General features: G+C 37.4%; 1 protein-coding gene across 8 annotated transcripts in view; it reads left to right on the forward strand.

The window, feature by feature from the left end:
- Positions 1 to 12,241, forward strand: part of rgs3a (regulator of G protein signaling 3a) — a 196,483-nt gene that overhangs the window by 99,663 nt on the left and 84,579 nt on the right. The gene's annotated exons all lie outside the window — the stretch shown is intronic.

Genomic DNA, 12,241 nt, shown 5'->3' on the forward strand with positions numbered 1-12,241 from the left:
CCATCGACCCGTTCGTCACTTGTTCTCTTGCACCCTTTCCGTTGCCTGTGATATCCTTTCTTATAAGCCAGGATCTAAATGGACACCCGTGATGGATAAATGACGGTGATTGCCTCATTGCTCTTCCGGCCGTGAAAATCCAGGGGCAAAAGTAGCCGGCACATCACTGTGCATATAATCAGTCCATTTCGAGATGGGATCCTCTATATGGATCATCTATACAGCCCCTTCGTAGCACGTTATTACTGTTACATACAGCGGTAATGGTTTTCAAATCACCAGAGTGCAGATTGTTGTTGACATGCACTGAACAGTACATGTCAACGCACTCTGTAGTATACACTTTTCATACACAGTACTGTGAGAACATGCCAAATGCTAATGCATAGAGAAGGCTTGTAATGACGGAACGTGCTAATTAATTTTTCATTGATTTCCACTGGACTTACGTAAATGGGAACAATATGAAGATTCCACTTCCTAACCATTACAACCACAATGAAAGTCTGCATATTCATAGCTCAGCATTCATTGAGTAACCAATTTCTGTCATAGAAAATCATTGATTTATCACCAACCTATCTGTCACGACTATTTTTTAGGTCATTTGTCATGTTGTTATGGTGTTAATGTAAGTTAGGGATGTCCAAACCGGTCCTCAAGGGCCATTGTAGATCCTGGTTTTTGTTCCTACCGATCGAGCACAGACCGTTTAACCAATAGGTTTTCTGCTAAAACAAGTAGTACCTGACTAAATTCAACTGATTACACTTGTAAGACACCAGACTGGTGCAAAGGTGTCGTCCTGTTTTGTTGGTAAGAAATCCTGCACCCACTTCGGCCCGATGTGGAATAGTTTGGGGATCCCTGATGTAAGTATTGCAACAACAGATGAAACATTTACACACATTTGTCAGAACTCTTGTTTTAAATATTTTTATTGGACTGAAAATACAGTAAACTGAAGTGTGAAAAACTACTTTGATTGCGGAAAACCGCAAAAACACTCATTTAAAGTTTATCAGTAGTAGACGTCCAATTTATTAGAAGTGAGAGTTTGGCAGTTGTTTTTCCAAGTTTTTCGTATTTTATTCAGTTTTTGCTGGGGGGTTTTTGTTTTGTTTACACGGTTTTGCCAAAAAACCACAACAACAAAAAATAACTCATAGCCACCATTAACGACGCTAGGCATCCAATCTATTTGAAGTGGGAGGGCTAGTAATGAATGAACAAATGTTTATATACTGCTAGCCCCCCAGTTCAAATGGATTGGGGGACAGCGAGTGATAATTTAACTGCTAAAAATTCCCAAACCCTGAAAAAATCCCCCAAAATATGCAAATTAGTAAGAAAAATTATAGCAAACACAAAAAAGCGCGAAAACGCGCATACCACGTAAATCTAAAATCTGCAATAAAAAACGATAAATGCAAAAACCTAGAAAAATGTAAGATTCAACTTACTAGCCGCCATTGACAGCGCTACACTCCACTTGCTCTTCATTTTAGGTGCATTCCAATGCCACTTCTGTCGGGATCCGCAAGCGCGGAAACATAGTTGGACCTCACAACAGACAACACACAACCGAGGGATGCGTTCAAGAGTTTATTAAATACAAAAACACAACACTCAAGCACGGAAAAAAAGGGGAAATAACAAAACGGGTCCGTGACAGAACGTCAATGGGGAGCAATACTATAAACGCAGGGTAAACCAAGGTGGTTGTCAGAAAGCCAATAAAACAACTAAAAATACACTCAAATACACAAGGTAGAGGAATACAAAATGAAAGCAGCAGACGACCAAAACCCAAGGCAGGGGCGAAATTACAAAATGCAAAGAGACTCGAAACTTTGAGATGTCGAATGGCGACCAGGAAGGTAATATCTCAGCACCCTTCTCTCGGATCACCTGCGTTTTTATACAACTGTTGATGAGCAGACATTAATTTCAGATACGATGGTCGGGAACGCCCCCACAAAATCTGACCAGCAGCAGAACGTGACTACTTGCTCATTTTGCATCTTTTCCTTTTGATTTTAAGGTAACATCCTGTTGATTTTGGGGCATTTCGAGTTTTTGTCAAAAATAATGATATGTTTGTCTGTTGTATGAGCCATTAGAAATAAATAGAAGCATTGGAAATGTATGGGAATTTTGTTTGTCAAATTTTAGTGGAACTGTACGTTTTTGCCCAAAACTGGCTGATAATGTTTGTGTACCTCAATTTTATTAAATTTTGGGATGTGTGAGTTATGTGAACCGAACAAAAATCAACGAAAAACAAAAATTAATTTGTTTTTGAAATTGGAAATTTATTTGGCTTTTTTGGCTGAAAGAATTTGTTAACATTAGGGGTGCTTTGCAAAGCATCCTCACAATCATTTGACGTCTGTACCTTGTACATTGGTACCTCGACATACGATCGCTGCGACACACGATCTTTTCGACATCCGACGTAAAATTTGACTCGCCATTTGTTTCTACATCCGACGACATGCTCTAAATACAACAATCTATGACAGCACCGCAGTTTCTTTGTTTTCCTGCAAGACGGCCACATGGTAGATTAACTTGTGAGAGAAATCAACATGGGTTCCAACAATGTTAGTGCAGGTGGTGAAAAAAAAGAAAAAAGGTGATGCTTACCGTTACCATTGACATTAATATAAATATGATAGAAAAATTTGAGCATGGGAAGTGCGTCCGTGATATGGCTTGCTCAACAATGCAGCCGTAGACGGTCTGTGACGGTCTTACTCCGTTCGCCAGTCTTTATAAGTTAAGGTGGTATTTATTATTGTGGTAACATCGCCAAAGAAATTGCCTGCATCGTCAGGTTTCTAATCATTTATTCCATCATCATATGCTGAGTGTCCCCCACCCGTAACAAGTCAACCAAGTGAAAGTGAAATTAAAAAGGCTCACATTTCCGGTCAGCCATGCGATGTGTTCAGGTACACCACGCAAACACATTCGCCACATTAGAACCTGGTTTTGTTACATTATTATCTGGTCTTTGCCTTTTTGGCAAAGCCAGATAATGTTATTCTGCAACTTTATTATTATTATTATTATTAATTACAGGTATTATTTTTATTATTATTGCTATTACTATATTAGTTTTCCGATTTTTATTAATAATGTATTTGTTTTGCTATTGATGATATTTGCAAACAGTAACATTAATATTTGTTGAGAATTTAGCGTAGGTTTTCGGGCTGTGGAACGAATGAATGGAATCATAATGTATTCTTATGGGAAAATCTTGCTCGACATACAACCATTTCGACTTACAAACAAGTTCCTGGAACGAATTAACTCTGTATGTAGAGGTACCACTGTATATCAATATAGTGTAATGCCTCTGATCTTCCATGTCCTTTTAAGTCATTAAAAATGACTTGATATACACAACAAATTATGTTGTTGCAATCAAATATAAACTGACAGCCATATTGGTGTCACGCAAATCCAGCTGGGAGCGAGGATGGAAGCGCATGGTAGGGAGTGGAAGTGGAAAGAAAACCCATGTTTGGCAGCTAACTGTATTTCTAACCGCTTCGCTAATTGAGTTGAGTCGGATTTATCGAGACTGTACACAGATTTGGCATCTGGATCCATTAAAGTAATAATATTGCTGTAAGTAAAGTAAAGGGAGGAGTACCATTGTGGATGCGCCTTAAAGCTTTGCTTTACTCAAAAACAACCACAGGAAGTTAAAGGCAACACTGGAGGTGCTTCATAATAAACTGAATGGAAAAAAGTGGGATGACAAGAGTTCGTAGGTGAAGCTGTAACATTTGGAGGCGCCGTAGAACACAGCTGCTCCCCTGGGATAGGTCTCTCATTGTCATGGTAACTAGGACAGAGGTCACACGACTGTCCCTGGGTGACTGTCCATGACTCTGAGTGTGCGTGTTCCTGCAGTTCTATTTTGGTTACAGTTAAGTGTTTGACCTTCAGAAAATCACGAGGAATACTGCATGGATATTGACAACAAGGATTCATAGAGTAGCACTGACCATGTACAGTATTAACTCATTGGGTGACGGCGCTATATACCCAATCTGTTTGAAGTGGGATGGCTGGCAGCAAATGAGAGAATGTCCATTTGCTGACAACCCTCTCAGTTCAAATGGTTCAGACATCTACAATTGACAAACTCATTTCACCGCAAAAGCCTAAAAAAAAATCACCCAAAAATCGCAAAACCGAAACATTGAAGAGCGACAAAAAAAAACTGAAAAAAATTGTGGAAAACCGGGAAACAAAACAGCAAAAAAACTTGAAAATGGATAAACCGACGAAAAAAACGCGCTGACCACGAGAATTGGGGAAAAAACCCAAAACAAAAACAAAACACAAAAAAAAATTGAAATAAAAATTGGAAAAACAAAAAAAAGTTCCTGGGTCACTTCGATTTCATTTTCTATCACTTCTTGTTCATTTTAAGTCACTTTCTGTTTATTTGCAGGGTTCCCGCAGGGTCTTAAAAAGTCTTAAAAACATTGAATGTATGAATTTGGAAATAGTAATACTTCAAAAAGTATTGAATTTTCATATCTGGTTCTTAAAATTTATAATGTATGTACGGTATTGGCCCGAATATAAGACGGTGTTTTTTGCATTGAAATAAGACTGAAAAAGTGGGGGTCGTCTTATATTCGAGGTCTAGACATTATACCCATTCACGACGCTAAATGGCTCCAGATATCGTTGAAGCGAATGCTGAACTTGAGTAATGTTCTGTCATGACAGATCTCAGCTACTCTCAAGTTTAACCAGTTTGCATTATTTTATTGCAGTGTTTTTCCTTACTCAGATTTGTTTCAAGACTATAGTTACAGTTAGACCTCACTTTGATGGTTAATGCAGTTATTGGAATTTTGTCGTTTTATCACAATAGATTGGTTTATTTACATTTCAAAAACCAGTAGCCATTCATTTACGAATGTCATTGCACTTTAGTTTACATATTTAAATGTTCAGATATTAAGATTTGAATGAGGCAAAATAACATGCTTTTTCTCTCAAATATATTGTTATAATCATTTGTTTCAGATGTACTGTAATTATTTTCTGTATAAAAATTAATTTGGTGTTCAAAAAGTCTTTTTTCAAACTTGAGTCTTGAAAAAGAAGGGGTCGTCTTATAGTCAGGGCCGTCTTATATTCAGGCCAGTATGGTAACTTCTCCGTGCCTCATTTCACCTTAAAAGTGTCGTTTTGATTAAATAACATAGCCTAAATAAACAAGGCAGAGGAGCCAATCATTCAAAATGCAACGCAGCCCCCTCGATCAAAATCCCAGCCCGCGGGTTTCCCACGTAAATTCCATTTTACGACGGGAGTCATGCTCTACATTACACAGATTTTTTTTTTTTTTTTTTTACACCTAACCATACATTTCATATAAGAGAGATGGGGAAGTTTAAATCCAGCGAAGCGTGGTTGAGTAAACAATCCTTATGCCTTTGGCTCAAACCAGTAGATAGCAGTTCGTTCGAGGCTTTTTACATTGTATGCAAAATAAAGACCGCTGGGTACAATGGGCATAAAGGCGCTAGAGTCCCATGCTAAATCGTCCAAGCACATATTGAGAGGAAAGAGACAAACTCCCAACATTCCCGGCATTTTTCAATCTGCCCGTATATGACAGCCAGCTGCTCACGAGCCTGAACAGACAGAAGCTAAAGCCCAAAGCCAGCCAGCAAGCTGCTAATGGAAGCGAAACGACAGCAGCTAACACAAGCCAGCTAGCTGTTAATGCTGCAGCCCCCCCTTCCTCCCAGTCCGGCTATTCTAGTGGATTTGCGAGAGTGGATCTACGCAAATCGTTCGGGTCCAGAGCAACCATGAAAGCAGAGGTGTTATGGTTGCCCGAGAGTTTAAGATGACGTGCAACACGCTAAATGCTAATGCTAACGAGAACGCATTTACTTGGTCTGTGTCTGCACGGTGTTGTTGTGAGTAGCCTAGTCAATATGCTGCATTCTTACATCCTGCACACATTCTACATTTCCACTTTCGAGAAATAAGTAACACAAATTCAGGGATTTTGTTTTTCTTTGTCGATATGGCTGTGAAATAGGTATTGGTTTTTTTTTTAATGGTCTAAATTTGGTCTTAAAAAGTCTCAAATTTAACTTGAGGAAACCTGTAGGAACCCTAAATTGGGCACATTTCCATATCATTTCATGTTCATTTTGGGTCACTTCCTATTCTTTTTGGGTCATTCCTGGGTCCTTTCTTGTTCATTTTGTACCCATTTATAGTCAATTCTTGTTTATTTTGGGGCATTTCCGTTCACCTCCCAATAATTTGGGGTCACTTCCTTTTTGACATCATTTTAGTACACACATAAAAAAAGCCAATTGACAAGTTTTCTGTGAGTAGGCTCCGAAAACTTTTTTTTTTACAACTGTGACTATGCAGTTGTCCATTGTACACCAAATATGTTATATCTCGTTTAAGGCAAGGCAAGGCAAGGCAAATTTATTTATATAGCACAATTCAACACAAGGCAATTCAAAGTGCTTTACATCACATGAAGATCATAAAAATCACATTTAAATCAACACAACGTAGAAACGAAGACAAAAGATCGCATTTAATCTCAGAATAAAAATAAATAAATAAAATAAAAATAAAACAAAAACTACTACAAATAATAATAATTGAAATTAGCAATGGAGATAAAAACAAGAGGAATAGAAAGCAGGTAGGTTGAAATATATAGACAGTTATAGATATGCAGTGCTAAACAAAAGCGTTTTTAGCCCTGATTTAAAAGAGCTAACAGTTTGAGCATACTTCAGACGTTCGGGTAACTTGTTCCAGAGGTGAGGAGCATAATAACTAAATGCTGCCTCACCCTGCTTGGTTCTTGTTCTTGAAACATGCAGAAGACCGGTTCCAGACGACCTAAGGGGTCTAGATGTCTCATAGGACTCTAACAAGTCAAGCATGTATTTTGGTCCAAGGCCATTAAGTGTTTTGTAGACGAGCAGTAGTATTTTATAGTCTATCCTTTGACTTACTGGAAGCCAGTGTAGCGATTTCAAAACTGGTGTAATGTGGTCCAGCTTCCTTGTATTTGTGAGGACTCTGGCTGCAGCATTCTGTACCAGCTGCAACTTCCTGACTGATTTTTTATCAAGACCTGTAAATATACCGTTGCAATAGTCCAATCTGCTGAAAATGAATGCATGCATAAGTTTTTCCATGTCTTGTTGAGTCAGAAGCCCCTTAATTCTGGTTATATTTTTTAGGTGGTAATAAGCGGATTTAGTGACGGACTTTAGATGGCTATCAAATTTTAGGTCTGAGTCAATAATTATGCCAAGGTTTCTGACTTGATTTGTAGCTGTAAGTGACATTGTGCTAAGTTGGCTGCTTATCTTTGACCTTTCCTTTTTTGGCCCAAAAATGATCACCTCTGTCTTCTGCACATTTAACTGGAGAAAATTCTGGCACATCCATTCATTGATTTGATGAATGCATTTGCTCAGGGTGACTAAGGGACTATAATCATGTGGGGACACAGAAATGTACAGTTGTGTGTCATCTGCATAGGCGTGATAGGAGATGTCATACTGTTCCATTATCTGAGCTAACGGAAGCATATAGATGTTAAATAAGAGTGGTCCAAGAATTGACCCTTGAGGGACTCCACACGTGAATTTGGTTCGTTTTGACTGATGGTTGACGATTGACACAAAGAAATCCCTATCATGTATATAGGATGTGAACCACTGAAGAATAGTGTCAGTAAGCCCTACCCACTGTTCCAATCTGCTGAGTAGTATGTTGTGATCAACCGTGTCAAATGCGGCGCTGAGATCCAATAGTAGCAGAACAGATGATTTGCCTGCATCGGTATTCCGACGAATATCATTTAGGACTTTGATAAGCACAGTCTCGGTGCTGTGTTGTGGTCGAAATCCAGACTGAAATGAGTTAAAAAGATTGTTTTGCATCATATAATTCTGGATCTGTTCGTTTAAAAGGGGAGCGTTTACACGAGCTTGCGTGACTGTTTTGTGTCCGAGTCGAGAGTATGTGAGAGGATACAACTGTTTCTGACAGGTGGTTCCATTGTGTCTAAGGCCATATCTTCAACACTCATTGCTTCATTAGTGAGGACACAACAAGAAAAGGTGAAGGTGAATGTCATTGAGGTTGAAGAGAAATACTGAAATATCATTGAAACATAATTGAAAGATACCTTGTTGTATTTCCTAGTTGTCCATTAGGCACTTGTCAAACTCTATGAGGGCCAAAACTCATTTTCTGCCATTGACGGCGCTAGATGTCCAATCCATTTTGACTGGGAGGGGGCGGATGAAAGAACGTTCCCAGTCAAAATGAATTGGATGCCTAGCACTGTCGATGACATGTAAAGGTAGGGTGCTATGCTTTCCAGGAGACAATATTGACTTCAAAATTGTCCAAATCCTTTTTAAAAAAAAACCTTTTAATAAACCCCCCCACACGCACATTTTTATTACCCTTTAATATAAAATAGAACGTGGGAAGGAGTACAGTGATCTCTCGCTAATTCGCGCGTCAAACATCATGCTCTCAGTTCATCGCAGATTTTTTTTCCAATTAAAAAAAAATAATAAATGCAGTATTTTATAGAGCTGTCCCGATGCGATCACGTATTCTCTCACCTCTCTCTACCACAACAAAACAAGTAGGAACTAATGTTCAAATAGGAACTAAAATTACACAACATAAAATATAGACTATAAATGAATACTTCATCACATTTGTAAAACAAAAATACATAATAAAATAAATAATAGCCCATATAAATAAAATAAATTGAAATAAACTAAAACACCTATAGTTAAATAATAGAATACATCACAAATCCTACTTACACAATTAAATTGATTAATTTCTGGTTGGCGCTTTAACTTGAGAAATCCATCAATAAAGCTTTTGAAAACCGTTGATAAGAAAAAAAAGATTCATTGAGGAATTTCATTTGTAAAATATATGTTAAAATCTTTGTCATTGGGATTGTTTTTCTCTTTAGCACAGGACTTCTTTTTTTTTCTTTCTTTCAGAAAGAAAGCTGACCAGTAAAGGCAAAGGTTGTTGTATTATTATCTTTAAATACCCGCTACTCTCACGCGATCTTGCAATCCTAACGTAAACCATCCAGCCGCTCAACAGACGCGGTGCACGTATAACTCACCCTATGGAAATTGACCCCGAGCGTCACTGGTGCGTTGACGCGTGGCCATTGCTCATGCGCCGTAGACATTTCTGGTGTGTTACTCTGTCTCTCGCTCCTGCCGCTTTTCTTGGTCAGTCAGCGCTTTTTAAGGTTAATGATGATTGACAGACAGTTAAGGTTTGATTCTGCTAGAGACGCTTGTAAGCCGAAACTTCAAAGTGCTGCATGCGTCAACATGGTTTAACTTGTTATACAATTGCTGTGGCAACTCACTGTGTGTAAGTGAGCAGCTTGAGCGGATTTGAGTGGACCCACTCAATGAAGCATTTAATAAAGACAAGCATTTTTCTACTTTTTTTTTTTTTAAATGGATTGGGCGTCTACTTTTTTCTTGTTTTAAAATAATGCGTTGGGACAGTAACATGTTTTAAAACTTTTGAAGTGCTTCAAAAAAATTAATTCAAATATGTAAATATATATTATATATAATATATATATATTCTTTAATTATACTTTTGGGGAAAAAAGTGGAAAAAAATCATGTCTTATATGTATAGTATCTTTTTTCCAATGATAACTCTGAATAAATACATGGAATACACACACTCGCACACACAAAATATTTTTTTTTGGCACTACTTTGCGGTTTTTCACTTATTGCGGTGGGTTCTGGTCCCCATTAACCGCAAAAAATGAGGGATCACGGTATTCAGTTTTTTTTCTTATTGTCTGACTTTTTTTAGGATAGAAAGACTAAATACTAATTTTATAGATTTATATATTCAGTTATTTTATTTTTTATTTTCTCTTTCTCTCTCATTTATTTATTATTTGTTTACAAAAAATCAAACTGGGAAAATTGGTAAATATTCACTTTTTTATTTTATTTTATTTTTTTTACAAATTTTTTAATGTAATTTTAAAAAACTAAAGAAAAAATGAAAAATGTTCTTTTTGATTTTTAAATGTTAATTATTTTCTTAAAATGTATTGTTTGGAAAAAAACAAATTAAAAAAAACATTAAATATGCGCTGATATTTTGACTACAGAAACAAACAAACAAACAAAAAAAGTGGGTGGGGGCAGTTCTTAATTTCATTTAGTCTTTCACTTTGGGATTTAATTTTAAAACATAAAACAAAGGGAAAGCAATAATTATTCTCTGAACACTCTCTACAAATTTTGGACCGCCGAAATTTGAATACAAATTTTATTTTACATTAAATAATGAAGTCGATGCACGTGATTTACTTTCACAGGCCATAAAAAAAGATCCGGTGTGTTTGAGCTTGCCCCCAGGCTGCCATTTTGACACAATATAAAACAGTGACGCGAATGGCATATTCTGGTGGTCGACAATCACTTTTTCAATTCAAAGAAAAATAGTCATAATAAAGAAGGAGCGAACGGAATGGACGTTTGCTTCGCTCTAATTCCCCCAAGGAACCTTTTGTTCTTTCAGCAAGTGCACTTCATTGTTAATATAGATCTCCATGCATCACTTGTAACATCACTATGGAGCCTTTAAGTGTGGTCACAAGGGGGGGTTTAAGTAGCGGGCTGGAGATGAGGAAGAAAAATCGGAATTACCTTTGGGCAAAACAGGAAGGCGGAAAAAGGTCTGCTTATGTTTCTCTTTTGCGAATAACGGTTGTCACACTCATCGTAGTTATGCTTTCCTTCAGAGGACCATTATATTGGCTCACCAACAGAAATGTTTAAATCGTTCGGCTGCCATTGGCACTGCGAGACATCCAATTCATTTTGACTGGGAGGGGCGCGGTAAACTAGAGGAGCTGCCACAATAAACTGGCTAATTGATGAGCGAATAAATTGTATCATGGAGACATTGTTGATGTCAAAATTGTCCAAATGCCATTTTTTTTAGCCTCTTAAGTCTTAACCCTTAATGCCTGAATTATACAGTATTACATTTTACAAATATTCATACAAAAGCATTGGAGGTATACATAAGTACATTAAAATGTAATATTACTAGTGTATAAAATTAGATACAGTGATCCCTTGCTACTTCGCGCTTCAAACTTTGCGCCTTCAGTCCATCACGGATTTTTTTTCAATTAAAAAAAAAAAATACAGGTAAGCTTTCCCGAGCCGATCACGTAGTCTTACTCTTGTTCCCTCGCTGTCAGGCAGTGCACGTGCATTGGAGTTGCTTATTAAAGATGACAATGATTGACAGATGTTTGGTTTTCATCTTGTCAGAGTCACCAACTTCAAAAGCGCTGCATGCATCAATCATTGTTTACCTTGTTAAACAGTTGCTGTGGCAACTCATTGCGTATAAGTGAGCAGCTTGGGAGGATTTGAGTAGGCTCACTCAATGAAGCATTTCATAAAGCCAAGCATTTTTCTACTACTTTATTTTGTTTAAAAATTTGTTTTTAATTATACTTTGGGGAAAAAAATATGAAAAAACATGTCTTATACTGTGCTGGCCAAAAGTATTGGCACCCCTGCAACTCTGTCAGATAATGCTCAATTTCTCCCAGAAAATGATTGCAATTACAAATGCTTTGGTAGTAATATCTTCATTTATTTTGCTCGCAATGAAATAACACAAAAGACAATGGGGGGAAAAAAATTAAATCATTTTAGACAAAACTCCAAAAATGGGCCGGAAAAAAGTATTGGCACCCTTTGAGAAATCATGTGATGCCTCTCTAATTTGTGTAATTAACAGCACCTGTTACTTACCTGTGGCACATAACAGGCGGTGGCAAAAACTAAATCACACTTGCAGCCAGTTAAAATGGATTAAAGTTGACTCAACCTGTTCTGTGTCCTTAAGTCTACCACATTGAGCATAGAGAAAAGAAAGAAGACCAAATAACTGTCTGAGGACTTGACAAGCAAAATTGTAGAGAAGCATGGACAATCTCAAGGCTCCAAGTCCATCTCCAAACACCTGAATGTTCCTGTGTCTACCGTGCGCAGTGTCATCAATAAGTGTAAAGCCCACGGCACTGTAGCTAACCTCCCTAGATTTAGTCAGAAAAGAAAAATTGATGAAAGATTTCAACGAA

The sequence above is a fragment of the Corythoichthys intestinalis genome, chromosome 17 (genome assembly GCF_030265065.1).
Source record: "Corythoichthys intestinalis isolate RoL2023-P3 chromosome 17, ASM3026506v1, whole genome shotgun sequence".
NCBI classification, from domain to species: domain Eukaryota; kingdom Metazoa; phylum Chordata; class Actinopteri; order Syngnathiformes; family Syngnathidae; genus Corythoichthys; species Corythoichthys intestinalis.